At 40.9% G+C, this 20,697-nt stretch overlaps 1 long non-coding RNA gene across 1 annotated transcript; it reads right to left on the bottom strand.

Moving 5' to 3' along the window:
- Positions 1–20,024: 20,024 nt before the first annotated feature.
- On the bottom strand, positions 20,025–20,486 carry LOC311043648. Its single transcript, XR_014600624.1, has 2 exons — positions 20,272–20,486; positions 20,025–20,199 (listed from the first exon to the last, which is right to left on the bottom strand). It is a non-coding gene; the product is annotated as an uncharacterized lncRNA (long non-coding RNA).
- Between the last annotated feature and the right edge of the window lie 211 nt (positions 20,487–20,697).

A 20,697-nucleotide genomic window follows, 5' to 3' on the forward strand; every position in this document is an offset into this window, starting at 1 on the left:
TTGAACACCGTCACATCAGGTACGGTTGCTGATTGCCGATTGCTCACAGACCAAGGTGATGATGATGGTTACAGTCAGTGGTGGAAAAAGTACTCAAATTCTTTACTTAAGTAAAAGTATCAATACTGCAATATAGAAATACTCTGTAAAAGTCCAAAATTCCAAATTTACTTGAGTAAAAGTACAAAAGTATTGGTATCAAAATGTATTTAAAGTACCAAAAGTAAAAGTACTAACATGTTTGAAAATAGCAGATCTACAAGCTTACAACGCGTCGCGATGCGACGCGTTGTAAGCTTGTAGATCGTCTATTTTCAAATAGCTCATGTATAAAATAGGGCTAAAATGGTTAATTCATGTTTCATGATATAATCATTTATATCTGAAAAGTAACTAGTAACTAAAGTTTTCAAATAATAGTAGTGGAGTAAAAGTACAATATTTGGATCCGAGATGTAGTGGAGTAGAAGTAAAAGTACCGGAAATTGGAAATACTCAAGTAAAGTACAAATACCTCAAAATTGTAGTACAGTACTTAAGTAAATGTACTTAGTTACTTTCCACCACTGGTTACAGTAGTTAACGGGAGAGGAGAGGAGAGGAGATGGACAGGAAAGACACGGAGGAGCATGAAGAGCAGAGTAGTGGTGGATGTAGCTATTGTGATGCAATATTGCAAGATGCAAGATAATTATACAATATATAATGTATGGCTCTGAAGCTAAATCAAAATGACTACATTGCAAATGATCAAATGAACATGCAAATCCCAGGCAGTCCAAGCGAGACCCTAAATCTCCCTTGTAATACAATATACAGTGAGACCAGATACCAGAAACGGTGCTTAGTTCTCTCAACATATAGTACACATATATACTGTATACTGTGTGTCAGAGCATGGCCCTTCCATTAGGCAGAGCAGGCAATTGCCTAGGGCGCCATGAGGCTGGAGGGGCACCCACCGAGCCTAGATTTGTTTGATTTTTTTCTAAGAATTGAAAAATGTATATTTCATCATCATCATCATCATCATCTGTTTTTACGTCTGGAGACCCATGTCCAGGACAGGCTTCAGACCAAGGGGCAAGGCTTGGATATTTACGATGAGGCCAACACGGAAGCTTATGAATGGCCAGAGTGGCGCTGTTTTACCCTGCGCCGACCTGAAGTGTCAGAAAGAATTTATTTTAGCGCAAGTGAATGGCTTTTTGACAAACTTTAGACTAGATTTTCATACCGTAATAAAAATTGTCATAAATTCTATATGCTTCCAGTCGCTAGTTTAAAGTCTCCTTTCAATCATCATGATATGCGTTTTGCTAAATTATGGTCCCATTTATTCTAAAATTGACGATAAAGTAGGCTATGCTCCAGGAGGGGCGGGATGATTTGATTGACAACCTACACAACCAATAGCATTCATTCCCCGCCCCCGCTCTTGATTGACAAGCTACCCAACCAATAGCATTTTTGGGGGTGTTTTCCGGTTCGCTGGTCACGTGTCTGGTCTCAACCAATAGCGTTTGAGTTCCGGACGTGGCCAACTGTACATATTAACGATGGAGGAATGCATGTTCCTGAACTATCGGCTTCATTTCCGTTCTGTAGAAAGCAGGGGAGTGGCTTTGTCCATTCTTTTTTACAGTCTATGCTTCAGACGCGCCTCCTCAGGAGACTTGGCTCACATCTGAACCCATTTGATTTGGCGTTAAGAACCCGCTGCGACCACATGCCCTTGCTGACGTCGACCCCAGGCAGTAAAAAGAACTATCGAATTTGTACGTTTTAAGTTATTTGAAAAACTAAAAGTTAGATGCGCCCCATAAATGCACCCCTCTCTTTCATACGTGTTTGGTTTCGCCCAGCCAAGTGTATCCAGCCAGGTAAAATCCTGCCTAGGGCACCAAATTGCTCAGGGCCGGCACTGCTGTGCGTGTGTGCTTGCGAGAGAGAGAGAGAGAGAGAGAGAGAGAGAGAGAGAGAGAAGAGACTTCTATGGCTCACATGTTCCTTGATTTGATAACAAATGCAAAACAAGTTTGAACATTTCACAATCTTACAACATTATTCTCCAATACACATAAGACCAGAGCAGCTTATATGAGCAGGGCTTTGTCTTGGATGGTTTTATCATACCAAGGCCAGGTATAATAGAGTCAACGGCTGGCTCTTTATTTGAGGTTCAAAGACAATGAGCCCTCAATCAGCGAGTCAATCAACACCACGGCGTACTGTAGTAAGAGAGCAGCCAAGCCTCCTCTGTTTCCACGCCGCTCGTCTCAGAGCCGAAGATGATGGAGAAAATCTATAAGTAATCAACAGGTTCTGCCGTTGCTATGGCACAGCCCTGAGCTCTCCCTTCACAACACACAATCACCACCAATAGACTTAACAGCATCATCGGTTTACCACAGCAAAGCCATCAATCACGCCACGCACTGAGGTCAGCTGAAAAGTTGATAAGCATGAATGCATTTTTTTTTAACCCCAGCATCCATATTCTGGGAGGAGGGAGGGTTAGATCTGCAATTTTTTGGTGAAGCGATTTGTTGTAGATGTGGACAAAGCGGTCCAAGGTCAGAGCCGACTCAGGTCCAGGGAATTTAGTAAATTCATCCACTGTTTTCGTGATATGGCAAAAGGATACACAAATGTCAATGTATGAATTTCACATTTATTGGCCGGGTCATGAATAATACATTTGGGGAAGGGTTAGCCGCGGGCCAAATCAAATCTGAACCTTGTGCAACGCATGGCTCCCTCCAGGGCCGGACTTTGGACATGTCAGACTTAAGTGGATGATTCATAATGTATTTTATGTAAGTTTGGGGGTCCTGGGGGTCTCTTCCTTGAAATGTAGTGGGGTAAAATACATGAGCTTAAAAACCTCAGAAACAGATACTCAAATAAAATCTACGTAAGTACTGTACAGTACTCGAGTAAATGTATTTTGTCACTCGGATCAGTGAACTGAGTACTCAGCTTTACACTCGCCACTAAGGCTAGGCTCTACGCGGCAAAGGTCTTCAATTAACAGGGGTCCGGGACCCCGACTGGGCATCAAACCTTTGTGTGATAGGATTTTTTTTTCCTTTTTACATTAACCACTTGAAACCTAACAACCCTATTCTGAGGGGAACAATAGCCGTTCTACAAGGTCATAACGCCTCGCGCTACAAGGTGTTATGAGCTTGTAGATTGGCTATTTTCAGCAAAGCGGTTTGGTGTAGAGGGAAAAAGGAGCAAACCAAGTGCAGAGCCAAAAGGTCAAGTTTACAATAGGGTTTAAGTGGTTAAATGTCAACAACAAACAAGCACAAAAAAACATGAATTGACACACTGATGATATAATATGCTGTCAAACAAGTCTATGAAGCTCTATGAAATCTATGAAAAAAAACATTCATCTACAACACAAATGTATACAATATGTAGTGGAGGTCCCTCCTTCATCTCTCTCTCTCGGCCTGAAAAACCTTGAAGACCCCTGTTCTACGGTAAGGCCCTGATGGGTCTCTGGTCAGAGGATCTGAGGTAACAGCCTTGAGCCGATCAAACCCCGATCCACACTGGAGGCCCCAGGGGGCGCTGATCAGAGATCCATCCAGTCACAAATCAGCTACAACTTACACATATTAATACATATTATACAACATTCTGCTGCCCCGTGTTATTGACCAGGACCACCAGTTAACATCTCAGAGGTAAATATTGTACTTTTACTCCATTACAATTATTTGAAAACTTTAGTTACTTTGTAGATTTTGATTATTATTACAAAACATACATTAACCACTTCAGCCCTATATACATTGTGTCACGATGCGACGCATTGTGAGCTTGTAGGTCTGCTATTTTCAAAAGACTATTATACATTTTATACATTTGAAAACTTGGGGAAATGGTACATTCTGCATAATGAGTATACTTTTACTTTTGTAATTTCAATTACATTTTGATACCAATACTTTTGTACCTTCACTCAAGTAAATTCTTAATTCCGGACTTGTACTTGTAACAGAGTTTTTCTACATCGCAGTATTGCTATTTTTACTTAAGTAAAGAATTTGAGTACTTCTTCCACCACTGTTCATTTTCAATGAAGCCACTTGTTGCGGGTGATTTTTTCAAAAACCCAAGGACGCTTTACAATACACTCCATTCCACTCTATTACTGCTTGTAATGGGGGTGGGGGGGGGGACACCACTCATTATTGCCGTTAGCCTGTTCCCTGTTCTATTTAACCTAAGCATTTATATTGTTGTTGTCGGGCAGAAACCTCTTATCTCCATATTCTAACTTGTTGTGTTTTTACGTAAATTAACGCCCTACTTGATCACACAGTATCACACAAATAGCAGATCCACTTCGCACCACATTTCGAGCTTGTAGTAAATCTGCTACTGTTGGTGTGTTTGAAAAAAAAGTAATAGTTTTTGGACATAATGAGGTTTCCACCCGACAGAGAGCATAGTTTTCGTTTATATTCTTGCTCGTCGCTCCCACACACACAGCTATGCTTTGTGCTGTCAACGACAAAGGCAACAATTAACAGTGATAATGAGACAGTGTAAGTGGCAACGCTTGGTTGTTGTGTAGCTGCTAGTGTACGTATATTACTTACTGTATCAATCTGTGACACGTTGTGAGCTTGTAGATCAGCTATTATTGCCATTATTGAATTTCTGTGTCTGTGGGTTTTATCAATACTGAAATTCTGAAAAGTATTAAGAGCTTGTGACTAAATAATAAACCACTTTGGATCCATTATAACACAGTTTATCTTTTTTATATTTAATGATGTGTAATCTTTTAATGATGTTTTTTTTTAAAGGAAACTTCTTTTCAGGGGTGAACAGCCCTCATCATGGTGGCATTACAGCAGAGAATAAAACAAAAGGATTAATCAGTCAGAATGAAATGATCCTCCACTGTTCATTTCCCAAATGATCATTATATAATAAATTATTCAAGAACAACTCAAGCATCTTGATCAGACTGTAATTCTTTGCCAGGTTGTAAAAAGTCTGTCACCGCCTGTGAGAATAAGTCAGAGAGGCTTTTTGTCGGCATCAGCCGAGAGGATTTCAATATAGAACACTGGTAGGATAAACATGCAAAAAAATAAAAAGGTATCACAATGCATGGTTTCTTTCGTGTTACATCCACAAAGGGAATGTTTAGGCTGTTATTCCTTCAGTTTTTCAGTAGGACTTTTGGGGCCCTTGTTATTGACATGAATGACTAAGCCCCTTTGACAAGAAATGCTAAATTAATATCAGCGACAAATTCAAGGCAAAGGCTCCGGGGGCTATAGGGACTCCCCTGAGCTCTTGGGCCCCTGAGCTCTTGGGGCCCGGTTAGGGGCCCCGTGGCGTGCGGTAATCCACCACTGTACACAGGAGCTTTTCAAATTCACTAGCAGAAGAGTTTAAGGGTGTTCTGTACTGTATGTGCTGGAACCTGGGCTTTTTCTAAACCCTCTGCTGTTTTTTTTTAGTACTCTATAGCCCTCACCTCGTACCACCTTCCCTGAGACGTTAAACACACAAACACGTTCATTGAGCCAATGATTAACCCTTTACGACCGGGAACGCATCTGTGTGTCATTTTTAGATTTCTTAGGCTTTTCAAAAATAGAAGATCTACAAGCTCATAGCGCGGCACTGAGTGCCGCGCTACAAGCTTGTAGATCTGCTATTTTCGAAAATCGTGTTTTTTTTTGTTGCAAAACTTGCAAACATTTTTAACTTGCTTCTGGGGGGTCCCTGGAAGAGCATATTTTGAGATGGGGGTCCGCGGCCAAATATATATAATTTTGGGGGTCCTTGGCATGAAAAAAATGTGAGAACCACTGATATTATAGCAACATAGTTTTTTTTTTTAAAGAACCGTTAGGATTTGGAAAACATTTGTAGAATCCCCCAGAAGCAAAGATTTGCACAATCGTTCAAGATTTTTCAAAAAACAGCAGATCTCCAAGCTCATTGTAGATCTGCTATTTTTTAATAGCCCAAAGAAAAATCTTAAAATGACACATAGATGCGTTCCCGGTCTTAACGGGTTAAAAATCTGCTGCTGGTAAATCGCTTCGGACAATAGATTGTGAATGCGTCATAATTCCATTTTTATTGAGTTTCTGGGGGCTTGATAAGCCGGCGTGGTGCTGCGTTGAAAAGTACATGCCGTTGTGTTTTCTGTCTGCCCCCGTTTCAGGGCAGACAGACATGAAGGCTTCATAATGAAGGGACAACAGATAAGGTTAATTCACTGTCTAATGGCCTGAGGGACTGACAAACCCATTTGATTTTAAAAGGGTAATTGAGTGGCAGTGCGAGTGTGCGTGTGCGTGTGCGTGTGTGTGTGTGTGTGTGTGCGGCGAAAGATGGGCAGAGTCACTGCCCATCTTTCGCCGCAGGCTGAAAACCCACCTCTTCAGGAAACACTACCCTTCCTCTTTGCCTGGCCTACTTGTTGTTAACTAGTTGTACGAACTCTTGTTTTATTTTTGTATTGTTTTATTGGATCTTGTTTAGTCGAGTCGAGAAAGTAGGTAGCTGATATATTGCACTTTTACCTTAGCGCTAGCTAGGTATACTCTTGGTTGCTTGTTTTTGCAGGAAATGCACTTAAAACTTCTGGTGATTAGTAGTTTTCGTTCCCTACCTATGTTGAATACACTTATTGTAAGTCGCTTTGGATAAAAGCGTCTGCTAAATGACTGTAATGTAATGTAATGTGTGTGTGTGTGTGTGTGTGTGTGTGTGTGTGTGTGTGTGTGTGTGTGTGTGTGTGTGTGTGTGTGTGTGTGTGTGTGTGTGTGTGTGTGTGTGTGTGTGTGTGTGTCGGGGGGAGAGAGAGAGAGAGATAGAAAAGCATGGTTAATATCGCCACTGTCGGCTGGAAAACTCATACAGTACGTCCAAAACTGTTACTTTTCAGGATTCAAAAGTAGCAGATATACAAGCTCGATTAAGCTTGCAGATCTGCTACTTTTGATACTTTTACTTTTTTTTCTCCTCAGCTGCAGTCATTAGTATGCTCACTGGGCAGCGAGCGCACTAATGTTCTACTCGCTTTATTATAAAATGTTTTAATCAAATACTCCATCCATGAAAACTTTCAGGCTGACTTTAAACCAAGCCACAGCGACTGAAACGGCACTTTTAAAAAGTTTTTAATTATCTGATCTTAACCCATTGAGACCTGAAGCCGATTCTGCATGTCTCCTAAATCTCAACAGTTTTCTGAAAAACGTATGTTTCTATATCAGTGGTGCTCAATCTTTTTCATGTCAAGGACCCCCAAAATGATATGTATTTGGCCGCGGACCCCCATCAAAATATGTTCTTCCAGGGACCCCCCAGAAGCAAAGATTTGAGTTAAAAATGTTCGCTTTAAAAATGTATATATTGAAAGATTTGCACACATTTTCACAAATTTTCAAAAATAGCAGATCTACAAGCTCATAGCGCGGCACTCGGTGCCGCGCTATGAGCTTGTATATCTGCTATTTTTGAATAGCCCAAAGTGTAAAATAATGCTTTTTTAGCTCAAATCTAAAAATGACATATTTCCAGGTCTCAATGGGTTAACAGAGGCCTTTGACACCATGTTGTCATGTCTAGAAACACTGCGTTGGCCTCAAAGGTACAACAGCCCTGAACCGCTTCAGGTCTTATCTGACTCACTGTGAAATTACGAGGAATTTTCATCATCCACGTACGGCCTCCTCTCTTAGCTTAACCCGTGGGGTGCCCCAGGGCTCCATTTTGGGGCCTATTCTTTTTCTATAGCCTGCAGTTGTTTACGAATGAAGCTACAGGTGTCATCTGTATTCTGTACCAAAGACTATGACCGTATCACCCTGGTCCTGTACCAAAGACTATGACCATATCACCCTGGTCCTGTACCAAAGACTATGACCATATCACCCTGGTCCTGTACCAAAGACTATGACCATATCACCCTGGTCCTGTACCAAAGACTATGACCGTATCACCCCGGTCCTGTACCAAAGACTATGACCGTATCACCCCGGTCCTGTACCAAAGACTATGACCATATCACCCTGGTCCTGTACCAAAGACTATGACCATATCACCCTGGTCTTGTACCAAAGACTATGACCATATCACCCTGGTCCTGTACCAAAGACTATGACCATATCACCCTGGTCCTGTACCAAAGACTATGACCATATCACCCTGGTCCTGTACCAAAGACTATGACCGTATCACCCCGGTCCTGTACCAAAGACTATGACCATATCACCCCGGTCCTGGCCTTGCTCCATTGGCTCCCTGTTTGTTTTAGAATTTATTTTAACCTTTTTACTATTTGTTTTTAAAGCTCTTAATGGGCTGGCTCCTCCCGGTCTTGCCGATCTCACCGCCAGTGATGGAAAAAAGTACTCGCATGTTTTACTTAAGTAAAAGTATCAATACGGATACGGCAGTGTAGATATACTCTGTTACACGTAGAAGTCCCGTATTAAAAATGTACTTGAGTAAAAATACAAAAGTATCAGCATCAAAATATACTTAAAGTACCAAATGTAAAAGTACACATTGTGCAGAAAGTCCCATTTCACAAGTTCAAAATGTATGAAAATCGTTTGAAAATAGCCGATCTACAAGCTCACAATGTGTCACATCCCGACGCATTGTGAGCTTGTAGATCTGCTGTTTTCAAACGGACAAAATATATATAGGGCTAAAGTGGTTAGTGTGTTTTGTAATAACAATCAAAATCTACAAAGTAACTAGTAACTCAAGTTTTCATGTGATAGTAGTGGAGTAAAAGTACAATATTTTCTCCCACACTCCAGCTATAGATCTGTGAGGGTGGGCTGGACAGCTGCTACTGGTTGTCCCAAGATCTCGGCAAAACAAATAAAACAGGGCTATACCCTATATTAGATCGGGCCAGTCCATAGATGTTTTGTTTTACATCATCACTCAAGACTCGCCTTTTATCCCTGGCCTTTATTCCTAGTTTTTATGTGTTTACAAAAAGGTGACACAGGTGCAAAAGTGAAAAGAGTGGACGTTTCAGACCTCAGAAGTGATCTCTCTCTATCTCTCTATCTCTCTCTGAAGGTTTCACAGAGCTTGGTTGAATGCTCAATTCTGATTGGTAAATCACTGACATCTTTCAGATGTAAAAAAAAAGAAAAGAAAAAATGAATACATTGAATTTTCTTTTTATGACCAAAATACCGCACACACACACACACACACACATAGACTGTCTTGCATCGATGTTGCGGGCATGGACACCATAGTTCCAGTTGACCTTTCCAAGCGGCTAACGGGCGCGGTGGCACTTGGGTTGTTGTGTGACATTAAGCAAACAGGAGAGACCCTGAGCCACCGACCGGGAGAAGAGTTGGCATGGAAACGGACCCCCTGCACGGCTGTCGGAACCATTACATTATTCAGCACCCCCCTTCCTCCTCACTGGGGGGGGGGGGGGGGGGGGGGTGGCCATACACGCCCCGTCAATACAACAGCTGCCTAGATCAGTGCTTCTCAAGGACAAGGACCCCCAAATCGATATGCATTTGGCCGCGGACCCCCATCTGAAAAGGGTTGTGTGCCAGGGACCCCCAGGAGAAGATTTTCTTTTTTTTTTTACACTTTCTAGATTTTTCAAAGATGTTTGAAAATATCAGATCTGCTTAAGCACGCAGTGAGCTGGTACATCTGCTATTTTTTTTGTATGGCTAACATATAAATGGATAAAATGATTGTGGTGCTGTGTTAACTTTGGTTGGGCAAAGAATGAGCAAAGAATGCACAATACCTCTTCTTAAAAACGCTTTGAGATCCTCTCCGTCTGTTCCTTGGTGGATTTTCTCCATCATTATGTTGGTCTGAAAATATGTGGAAAAGAGGAGAAAATGACTCAATAATACTGTATTTATTTATTGGAGTTATTCGTGTTCGATTCAAGAAACTCAGACAGCAACAACACTGAGTAGTATACAGGGGTAGGGCTGCACAATTAATCACATTTGAATCATAATCACAATTTTTCCTTCCCACAATTAAATGAACATCGTCTGATTATTGATATAATTATTGATGCGTTGATTAGCACAATGTAAAAGGGAAAGCAGTGCTCTGTTGATTTAATTTAGTGTTACGTTTTGGTATTTATTCTAAGATGCACTGAATTTACACAGTACAGTAGGTGAATAAGATATTTTTTTTATTTTTGATAAAACTATATGTGAACATTAGCAGGAATGTTAAGTAGCACAGCATGAATGTGAAAGCAGTTTATGTGACAGTGCAAACTAAAACATTTTTGTCACAAAATCATGATAATCATTTTGGCCATAATCGTACAGCCCTAGTTTTGGTCGATTGATGAACCACTTGAACCCCAGCATCTATATACTGGGGGGAACATTAGCCAAAAATAGCCGATCTACAAGCTGACAACGTGTGGTGGTTTGGTGCAGAGAGAAAAAGGCAGTATAGATGCGCTCCCCCACTTCCAAAATTAGCACTATACATAGTATCACAATAAAAACAAACGGTGCTATATATAGCACCAAAATCGGTTCTTTGGGCTTTTGACAAATAGTGCTAAATAGAACCACAAAGGTGCTATATAGCACCACTAGAGGTGCTAAATAGCACTATATTGTTTACAGTATAGTATGGCAATTAAATCATGCCAGATACCACCATACTGTAGATTACTTAATATGGTTCTAAATCACACTTTTACTCAAAAATATTGATCGTCTCTTACCACATAGGGCTTACATTCGGAATTCTGTACTAGAAGCATACTGAGAAACACAATACATAACCTTTTCAAACGTGTTATTTAATTCAGCAAATAAATAATGTATTCATAAAACTATAATACAAATATCCTCTATCATTACAATATACTCAATGTCGCTAACTTGAACATCAGTGCTGAAATGTCAGGACAAAATCTAAATGTATAAATACATAGATACCGGTATATAAAGATCACAATATATAACAATTCTATGCTGCAGGACAGAAACCTAATTTGTCCAAAACTGTTCAGGATTCAAAAGAAGAAAAAAAACAAAAACAGCTGATCTACAAGCTCAAAACGTATTGCGATGCATTTTGAGCTTTTATATCATCTATTCTTACTACATTTGTGTGACTTGTAGCAGCATGACAAAGTAGAGCATTAAATGATGAAAAAACATTAAAAGTTAAAATATGGAGGAATCAACATGCAAACAAAATGAAAAGTTTAAACTGTTAGAGAGAGGGTGTCCTGCTTTACAAACATATTGGCCCATAGCCATTTACTATAAGCCTGAAAGCAGATCTCCTTAAACTTCTTGTAAACTGAGTTATTTCTGAAGCACAATATGTCATTGTCAACAACACACTTATTTCACAGTCTTTCAGGATTTCAAAAAACAAAATGTAAACTGCAGAACTAGAACTGGAAGAGGCCTAGCCCAGTGACAAAGTCCTTGTCTCTTTTCAACTGACTCTCTTCAAGTGGCCATCCTCACCTCTCCTACTCACAGATGGACTTTCTTTTTTACTGTGACAGGACGTTTGCCTGCACCCTTCAATCTCAGAACAACACAACTCCAAAAAGGTCAGTGTCTTGTTCAGTCCTTTAGGGCAGTGGTTCTCAACCAGTGGTCCTTGAGGGGGTTCCAGGGGGTCCCCAGACAACTTAATAGTTAGGAACCAAATTGACCCTTGTGTGTCTGTAACTCTGAGTGTGTACAAATGGAACCAAATGGACCCATTAGGTACATTTAAATGAACACTGATGATGATACTTCAGTGTAGATTGGGACCCCCAAGAAATCAAAATGGTTGAGTCCCTGGCATATATTCTCAAATGGGGGTCCGTGGGCTAATATGTGTCAATTTGGGGGTCCTTGACGCAAAAAAGGTTGAAAACCACTGCTTTAGGGTACTGGATTCTGAACACAAAATATACACACAATAGGAGTCCTAGCGCCATGGAGATGTACTCACTCTCATCTGTGATCACCTGTCCATCCAATGTGAGCAGGATGTGGTCAGACTGCATTGGTGTTGACATGCCAGAAGTGCTGGTCTGAGCTTGGCCCTGGGGAAGAGGGAATAGCATTAACCATCTTGTCTCGCATTTATTTGAAAGGCAAATTCAACTAAATAATCTTCAATGTGATGCATTAACACTTTCATACCAATACCTACTCACTTATACATAAATAATGTAAATAGATAAATAGGGTGACTATAAAATAGGCTTATGGTGGACAAACTAATTGTAATGCTATTTTAACATGTTGCTGGGGGCCCACTGACAGCCCTTTAAGCCCCCAGACCTTAGAGAACGACCACAGTACTATAGCAAAATAGATTATCTAAGCATAGATAATGTCACATATGCGACTGTTGTGAGCTTGTAAATAGGGTATTTTCCCTGTTTTCACTTATAATGACATGTCCAATAGGGACGCTAGGTTGACAGTTGTTAAACTCTGTTGACAGACACAACATGGTTGTAATAATACTATCATTTGGGCAACTCTACCCATCAAGATACGTCTAGTTAAAGTCTGTGTTTTTGCCACGTAGGAGGCTCATATTGTTAAAATACTTAATATCCATAACATCCATTACTCACTGTCTTCAAAGCCACCAGAATACATGACAAAAACACGGTACAAAATCGCTAATTCCCTGAATAAAAAGTTTCCCTTGTAACGTCAAAAGCCACATTCTTTGCCATTAGACACTCACCTTTAAAAAATCCCTCTTCTTTAAGCTGCTTTCTTCTATCTTCTTGATGAATCAACGATGACGCAGTTATATTGTTTTATTCTCAGGAGGATTGTTTGTACCGTTCTGCTCGCGACCAAACTTCAAAGCTCGCGCTGTCTGTGGTCCAGGCAGTGTCCCTTCTGCTCACAGCGTCACTTGTCAAAAAGGACAGATCTACAAGCTCGCAGCGCGTTGCGATGCGACGCGTTGTTAGCTTGTAGATCTGTTGTTTTTGTCACATGACACCCTGCATGGTGAACTTTGACTTGATACAGTCTATGTTTGGAGCCAACCAATAGGAAAGAAGCACTGAAAGTTGGCAGCCATTTGTAGTTTTCTTCAGTTTCCTGGACTAGATCCAGGAGAAATATCTCAAGCTGTAGCCTGTAGGCTATTAATAATAATTAACTAAAATGGCTCATGTATTTGACTGGCATGTGTGCATGCCTGTTTTGTTTGAATTAGACATTTGGGCAGGCCCCATATATTTATTAGATGTATGTGTGATTATGAGAATGCTGTATTGAACTACTCCTACAAAAATAGGGCACCCCATATATAGACCAATTATTTGTTTACTAACATTGAGCCTGGACGCACAGGTGATTGTTTCACGCAATCAATTCCCAACCTGTTTCGGGGTGCACTGGTTTCAGCACACCCCAACCCCCTCTTGTGTGTGTTGGCTAGTGAGACGCGTCCTAACGAGACCTGATATAATGGGTTTCGTTGCGCGCATACTGGCTGCACGCAGCCAGTATGACGTCGTCTGTTAAGGGGTCTATATATATATATATATATATATATATATATATATATATATATAGCCTACGGCTATTTTCAAAAGACATTGCAGTATTGACTTTTACTTGAGTAAAAATAAAATGTAGGCTACTTTTCCCATCACTGTATGCACCACACTATCTGTAACAAATTCAAGAAAACTGTCGGTCTGCTGCAACGCTGAGTGATTTTAAATCAAAGACTTTTCTGTTGACCTTTCATTGATTTATCTCCTGTGTTCACTGAGTTTTATACAGCTTCTTATTTTCTATTCTCTCTTTAAAAACTATTTTCAAATGTATTCAAATGTCCTTAATGTGTTTATTGTTTTGTAATTTGGTTTGGACAATTAGATATCTACTCGGGAACGATACAAATTATGCACCCCTTATACCCTTGTGTCCCTTTTATGCCCATATATGGAGATCTCAGTATCTGTCAGTCCTTTCCCCTTTTATGCCATAATATAGAGATCCCTGATGTCATCAGTATATTCCCATATATGGGCATATCGGTTGGATTAGCAGTTCTGGACAACCGCCTATCCGACTCCACGCCGGGCACCGGTGCATGGGTCATCAGCAGCGACCTAACGTGTGTGCCGAGTTATATGTCGGTCAGACAGTTCTTGAGATGCGTGAACTACAGATGGATGTTTTTGTGCATTTATCATATAAGATGCTCTTAATGTTTAGCATGAGCACTCTGAATTGCCCTATAGACCCCTTAACAGACAACGTCACACTGATAAGAACCAGTATGCGTACAACCAGTATGCGCTCTATGAAACCCATTCTGTCAGGTCTCGCTAGGACGCGCCTCACCAGCCAACACACAAGAGGGGGTTGGGGTGTGCTGAAACCAGTGAAACAATCACCTGTGCATCCAGTCTCAATGTTGGTAAACACATAATTGGTCTATAATCACATTTAATAATCAAATGATTTGTTGTATCACTGATGACAATGTGATCAGATGGGGGGGGGGGGGATCCTCTTGGTTGAACTAAACATTTCAGTGAACTGTACCCAATGATTCAGTACAGTTAAAACACTAATCATTCCATCACTAGAAGGATCAAAGACAGAACCTTGTGGTCCAAAGGAGAGTGTTCTACCAACTGAGCTGCCCTTCCTACTAAGATACACTATTGACAAAGAATTGGTCTCAAAGCTGGTAAACAAATAATTGCCCTATACGCTTCGTCATATGACGAATAGCGAATATAGCAGCTCTACAAGCTCACCATGTGTCACATGTGTAGATCTGCTATGTGCAAAAACATTTCAAAGATTTCATTATTTTGTTTTTAAGTGCTTTGAAAAATATACAAATGAACCTGCCTTTCCTTTAACAGTAGGATGTGTTGCCTCAATTTACGCTGCGCCTGCGCGTTGCTAAGGTCGCTAAGGTGGTGGTGGCAGGGGGGTAAACCGCCTCCGCTCCCTGCACACATACACACATACACACACACACACGTGCATTCACTAAAGTGTCATATTTTTAGCCCTGGCATTTTCTCTTAATTGTATTTACACACTTCAAAAGCATGCGTGTTACATAATTGAAGCGCTGCCACAGAAAGCGCTCGCCTTACTTTAACGCGCCGTTGCAGATTATAGGTATCAAAGGCTATAGGCTACTCTGGGAAAGGGGGAAAAAAAGAAAGAACAGGGAATAAAATAAATCAGGTGGAAACCTTGTATGTCCAAAACTGTCACTTTTAGGGAAATGGGAAAAATGTGTCCCAAATGGATCCAATGTAGCCTATAGTTATTATTTAGATACAAGTTAATACTTTTCATTTGTTCAATATTTATAGAACCCACATACACAACCACTAATAGCAAAAGAAATGCAGATCTAGAAGTTATCTAGAAGCATTGTGACGGGTTGTGAGCTTGTAGATCTGGAGATACAAGGTTCCTTCCCGACATCAAACGAAATGTCACCCGCCCGCGTGAAAATGTTTGTGAAATGCGTTGTCGGCTTCAGAGGCATCATTAGGCTCTACTGTATGTGTGTGTTTTACAGAGATAGAACATCTCAGTATGAATGTAAATGTCCACCATGTGTCAACACACATATCACAGAGTAACTTCAAAGAAGCTGGGGGGATTCTTTATGTATTGTTTTGTAAATGAATGCCCTAATTTGTCGGACAGCGTCGCGCCAAATTAGCCGAAAATAGCCGATCTACAAGCTTGTAGATTTTTTTAATTTTTTTTTAGAGTGAAAGTGGTTAAGTTTGGCAGGCTCTATTCAGGGTTGCCAGATCTGCTTATTATAATTTCCCCGCAAGATTTTATTTGAAAATAGCAGATCTACAAGCTCACGACGCGTCGACGCGTCGTGAGCTTGTAGATCTGCTATTTTCAACTAGCTGATGTACATGTTAAAGTGCACATGTGGCCCATTGTCGCTTATTTTGGGCTGGTTTTCCTAGACCTGGTTGCTTGTTTCTCTCACATGATCTGGCAACACTGGCTCTATCGTCTCAGTGGTCGAAAAATGTCAGTGCTTGTACAGGAGACCCATGCGTTCAAATCCAGGGTAAAACAGAAAAGTTACACAATGCAGCTTTAACTATAACAACCTTGACTGTGTGTGGCGTTGCAGAAGTTCAGCAAGATACAGCAGAGACAACCCATTTAGAGCTTCACAAAAACAAATAATAAAAGCTTGAAATCAATCATAAAATTGACGGGGAGCCAATTCTGGTGCCAGTGTGAGGAGGAGGCGAGCAGCTGCATTTTGATCTGGCTCCACTGGCGCCTGACTGGAGACTGATCAATGTCAACATAAATACTCCTTTGTGTCTCCTACCGGAACCCCTGCCTACCGGTCCGCTGGTCATCCAATTATTGGCTTATTAGGAATGCGACAAAAACAAAAGAAATATCCATGAATTCAAGTCTCCGTTTTTTTTGGGTGAACTATCCCTTTAAAGCTGCACTATGTAAATTTGCTCTTCTACCCTGGGTTTGAACTTGAACCCAGGTCTCCTGCCAAGTGCTGATATATATTTTTGTACTATTGAGTTAATAGAGCCTGTCTGCTTGCTCAGGGGATAAATTGAATCTTGACCTGATGGTCAGAATTCGTGTCAAACCAAAAACAGGATGGTGTCAAAGAGTCTCACCTATAGACACAGGATCTAAAATACAACCACCCCCATTCTATTAGTTATATTGTTGCTGTCGGGCAGAAATCTCCATATTCTAACTGTTTTTTCGTAAATTAATTCCCTACTTCAGTGGTTCTCAAACTTTCTCATGTCAAGGACCCCCAAATTGACACTTATTAGCCCGGGGACCCCCATTTGAAAAGATAAGCCAGGGACCCCCATAAGAGAAGATTTTGACGGCTCTAGCCGTAAAAATGTTAATATCGAAGGACCCCCAGTTTGACATGCATTAGGCTACGGACCCCCATTTAATGGCATTTCTATCCCTGGGACCCCAATTTATATAGTAAAATCAATGTTCATATAACTCTGAGTGTAGAAATGCTATCCATCATTTAGCTGGGGACCCCCTGGAACCCCCTCAAGTACCCCTGGGGGTCCCCGGACCCCACTTTGAAAACCAATGCCCTACTTGATCATACTACAGCGTCACACGAAAGCATCAAAAGTAGCAGATCTACAAGCTCATTTTGAGCTTCTAGAATTTAGAAGCTCAAAACAGGCAAAAGCTGTTTTTGAATTTGAATCCTGAAAAGTGACAATTTTGTGACATATGAGGTTTCCACCCGACAGAGACGATATCGTGCATAGCCTACTCTACCAAACAGATTGGACAAAATTACATTTTATTCATTAAAACAAAAGTCACAAAGTGCCGCTTTAACCTTGGCAAGGCTCAGATGGAAGGAGTTTGTTCTTACGACAGATTTCATCAAAGTTTGTAAATTTACAAACTTTGATGAAATCTGTCGTGATTGATGTACTAAATAAAGTACATCAATCACGACAGATTTCATCAAAGTTTGTAAATTTCGGTCCCGGCGGGGAGACAGACCCCCAAATGTCTTGAGCTGAAAAGCTTGGGAACCCCTGGCTGGTCTGATCCACACTGTCAAAGGCAGCTGATAGATCTAGGAGCATAAAAAGAACCAGCAGGGCTACCATAACCAGCCGTTAGAAACCGTAATGAGTCGTTTAAAAACTCTCCAGAGAGCCGTCTCAGTGCTGTGGCTTGGTTTGAAGCCAGACTTTTCCGTGAAGGCCATGTTTTTGATGAAAAGAAAAATGACTGCAACTGAGCATAAAGTACTTTCTTCAAGACTTTGGACAAAGCTGATAAATAGGCCTAAAATTTGAGATCTAATAGATTGATGCAGGGGCGTCAATTGGGTATGGCAGGCTATTGCAGCTGCCATACCCTGGCTCCAGGGAAGAAAAAAAAAAGAAGTACTTTTTTGATAATAAATCGGGAAAATCAGGCAAAAATAAGAATTAAATAACATAACCCTAACCTAACCCGAATCCTAACCCTAAAACCGAAATAAAGTAACCAGAAACTGGAAAAAAACGAACCCAACCCGCCCAGAACCGCACAAAAATTTCGCGTGCGCGCTTTGCGCGCGTGCATGCTTTTGCTGAACTGACGCCACTGGATTGATGAATCTGTTTCTTTTTCATTAAAGGATTGTGCCACAGCATGTCTGAAGGCAACAGGGACACCTGCTGAGGGGAGGCATGTATTACTGAAGTAACACTAATAATACACTTGGGTTTTACACAACCAAAGATATTTTTTAGGCCTTTATTGATAGTACAAGTGTAGATAGACAGACAGGAAACAGGGAGAGGGAGAGAGAGAGAGAGAGATGGAGAGTGACACGCAGCAAAGGTCATCAGGATTGGGAATCACCAAGAATAGAGCCTATATTTGTGGGGATTAATGGGGATCCTTAATAAACAATAAACATTATGTGGTACGCCTGGACCGCTAGGCCAGCGGGCGCCCAACCAAAGACTTCTTTGAGAAGACGGGAGGGGCTTTCCAATATCTGTGGATCTACATCTTGTGCAGACATTCCCAGCAGGCCAACCAGGCCTTATATCAAAGAATGGCTAAACCACAACACCACTTTTTGCAATGACATCTCAGTAGGAAACCTCCATAAACAGGCAGGGATTGGAAGTGGGGTGTCTGCACCCCCCTTGGGGTGCTTGAACTGCCTGAGTGGTTCTCAAACCTTTGATATTTTTTCAAAGATTTTCAAAAATAGCAGATATAGAAGCTTGCAGCTGTGAGCTTGTAGATCTGCGATTTTTTAATAGCCAAAGTATACAATATGGTTATAATGATTGTGATGCTATTAACTAATTTTGCTGTGGACCCCCTGGAACAACCTTAAGGACCCCTGGGGGTCCCCGGAACCCACTTTGAGAACCACTGCTCTTGGGTGTGTGCGAGAAGAAACATATTTTGGTGGTTTAATGGAGGTAATAATTACACCATTATATTTACCATATAATTTATTTTCAAATATGAAGTAAAAGCATGGAATTAAAACTTTTCCTTTGTAAATGTTGGTAAATGTTTAATTCAAAAATAAAACATATAATTATAATAAATCAATTAATGTACCCAAAATGCACCTCATCTGCAATTTCAGTCATTTTAATTATGGTAATTTTATTTAATGTGGCTTATTTGAGACAGCATTTCATATCTTCTCTCATGATGTGTGTGTGTGTGTGTGTGTGTGTGTGTGTGTGTGTGTGTGTGTGTGTGTGTGTGTGTGTGTGTGTGTGTGTGTGTGCGTGCGTGCGTGCGTGCGTGCGTGCGTGCGTGCGTGCGTGCGTGCGTGCGTGCGTGCGTGCGTGCGTGCGTGCGTGTGTGTGTGTGCGTGTGGTTGTGTGATGGAGGGTGAGGAGGTCAAAGCATCAATAGTTAAAGCAATGTTTGAGGAAGTCATCAGTGGGTGAAGAAGAACTTTCTGGATTTTCCAAAGTCATGCTGTAGCCGTTTTCAACTTGGTGTCCCTATTTATGACATGTTACTATAGGCTAAAATGTCCCAAAAAATGTTCAAAAACGTTTCACAAATTATCGGAAAAGAAACACTACTTCACAATTGAAAAAAATATATAACAAAAATAGCAGATATACAGTACATGCTCACAATAGTGTCACATCACAACAGCCAAACTGAGGGACTTTATGTAAAAAAACTAGCCAGGGTTCACATGACGCTTGTCTGTCACGAGCGTCATGGCGGAATTTCTGGTTTTGGCACTTCCTTCATTTACAACACGTACATGTATAGAGTGTTTGTTCAGTAACCGTGTTAAATAGCTCTATATTGTGATAGTAATCATTACTATAGAGTGTTTGTTCAGTAACAGTGTTAAATAGCTCTATATTGTGAATGGGCACTCTCTCTTGATTGGTTGAAATTGGCAACCCACCTGCAGTGAAATGTAAGAGAACATGAGGCACAATGATGTTTTCTCATTCCTTTATTGATATTGTGACATTCCATTCAAACCAAGCAAATTAAAGCCAAAATCTAACATCTGAACTTCAAACCATTCATGATCAGGGGCCCAGATCCCAGGGGGGAAGGAACGGATAGAAACACAACAGTGGAGCTGAAAAACGGAAAGATAAATAATCACCTCAGACCACCCTAGAGGACCAGGTCCACCCATCACCTCAGACCACCCTAGAGGACCAGGTCCACACATCACCTCAGACCATCCTAGAGGGTTTAGGTCCACACATCACCTCAGACCACCCTAGAGGGTTTAGGTCCACACATCACCTCAGACCACCATAGAGGACCAGGTCCACACATCACCTCAGACCACCCTAGAGGGTTTAGGTCCACCCATCACCTCAGACCACCCTAGAGGACCAGGTACACCCATCACAGGGAAACAGTGATGTCATGATGATCGTAACACATTAATTATCATACATTATAAATGATTCCATAATAATAAATGACTCATGGTCAATCACAAACATGGTTGACTGACTTCCATTCAGATGGATATTAATATTATATATGTTATGAAGAACTCTGATTGTGTGTGTGTGATCATTTATTGTATGTTTCAATATAGTGTAGAACTGAAATATTACGTTTGTGTTTTCTGAAGACAGAAACTATA

The sequence above is a fragment of the Gymnoscopelus microlampas genome, assembly GCF_963454915.1.
Source record: "Gymnoscopelus microlampas genome assembly, chromosome: 4".
NCBI classification, from domain to species: domain Eukaryota; kingdom Metazoa; phylum Chordata; class Actinopteri; order Myctophiformes; family Myctophidae; genus Gymnoscopelus; species Gymnoscopelus microlampas.